The sequence below is a fragment of the Chanos chanos genome, chromosome 3, assembly GCF_902362185.1.
Source record: "Chanos chanos chromosome 3, fChaCha1.1, whole genome shotgun sequence".
Classification (NCBI taxonomy): Eukaryota; Metazoa; Chordata; class Actinopteri; order Gonorynchiformes; family Chanidae; genus Chanos; species Chanos chanos.
Window position 1 is genome coordinate 29,256,378 of NC_044497.1, and position 1,562 is coordinate 29,257,939.

Sequence of the window (1,562 nt, forward strand, 5' to 3'; positions counted from 1 at the left end):
AAAGTGGGAAGAAGAGCAAACTTTGTCATTTCTGTCTTTTTTTGAAGAAATTAAACTAAACTAAATCTAGTTTCATCAGAAGGTATTGTCGGTCAGCTTTAAAAGCCACCCAAACATCTCTTAACCAGCAATTATATCCATGCGCGATCAGCGAGGCCTGATTAGATCAGAGTGTGGTGTTGAAGCGTCTAACCAGGTCCATTTGAGGAGAGGACCAGGCAGTCAATCAATACAGGGGCTGTGGAGATACTACCTGTCAACGGGCTTGAGGAAAATGGATGCCTGAGAAAGCCATAACTATGATAAATCTACTCCCCCGGTTTGCCGACTAGCCCCCTCTCTCTCTCTCTCTTTCTCTTTCTCTCTCTCTCTCTCTCTCTCTCTCTCTCTCTCTCTTTCTCTCTTTCTCCGGTCCCTCACACCCCCCATCCCAGCAGCCGTCCGTCTTTGACTAATGTATGCGGTAAAGCTCTCCGCTACCACTCCGCTCACCAACGTGCCACCAGCCTGATCGGCCAATCAATCTCCACGTCGACGCGGAAAGCGCATTAAAATAAATTTGTCACTGTAAGTTTATGAAATATTGATGGCGGGGAAAAGAAGGAAGGGTGTGAAGGGAAAAGGGGAGGGGGGGGGGGGGTTGCAAAATGAAATGAAAATAGCCAGGGTGGGTGGGTGGATTGGTGGGAATGTGAGTAGTACTGTGACATGTAATGGGGGTTAGCTGGGCATGGAGGGGGGGGGAAGAGAGTGAGAGATTGGTTGCCATTGGAGGAGGGGTTGTGAAAGGTTTGGGGAGATGAGTTGGTACACACACATAGTGTGACAGGAATTGTATGTTGGGGGGTTGTGGAGTTTGGGTGGTTGACAGTAGCTGTTGATATAATGGATCATAGAGGGTCCATGAAGGTGAGTTATGATGTTTTTTCTCTCTCTTGTAAAATGTGGGCCAGTAGACATACTAACTTCATCCTGCTCCTGTACAGTCCCCCATGTCCTGAGTTAGCGCACTGGTCATTTCCAACTGTGACTGGGTTTTGCCCTCTCACTGAAATTGGTCTGCATAACGTCACCATACCTTATGCCTGCCAGTCTGTACAGAGATCTCTAGAAAAGAACCAACCAGCCTTTTCTGAGAGGGGAACAGACAGGTTGGAACCGTTCTTCTTTATTTAATGCACTTTAAGTGGAGCTGTGATGGCCGAGTGGTTAAGGCGTTGGACTCGAAATCCAATGGGGTCTCCCCGCGCAGGTTCAAACCCTGCTCGCAGCGAAATCAGATTCTTTGTTTAGAGATGATGTCCATGCCCATGTAAAGCAGTGTTTGAACAAGAGAAATCATCATCCAACACTCCCCCTACCAGCAAGCAGTTAATTCATACAATTCTGCCCACTCATAACAGTAAATATCACAAACATCAAACACAAAGAAAAATCTGAAAGCCTTCCTTGCTGTCAGAAGATAGTCTAAATGCATTAAGGCAGCTGATATCTTTGTGAATAAAGCAATGAACTGGATCTCTATGTTGGTACATACCTGGCATATGCCTCTATGGAACTGA

General features: G+C 46.4%; 1 non-coding gene across 1 annotated transcript; it reads left to right on the plus strand.

The window, feature by feature from the left end:
• The first annotated feature begins 1,191 nt into the window (after positions 1-1,191).
• trnas-cga (transfer RNA serine (anticodon CGA)) lies at positions 1,192-1,273 on the plus strand. Its single transcript has one exon. It is a non-coding gene; the product is annotated as a tRNA-Ser (tRNA).
• Positions 1,274-1,562: the final 289 nt, after the last annotated feature.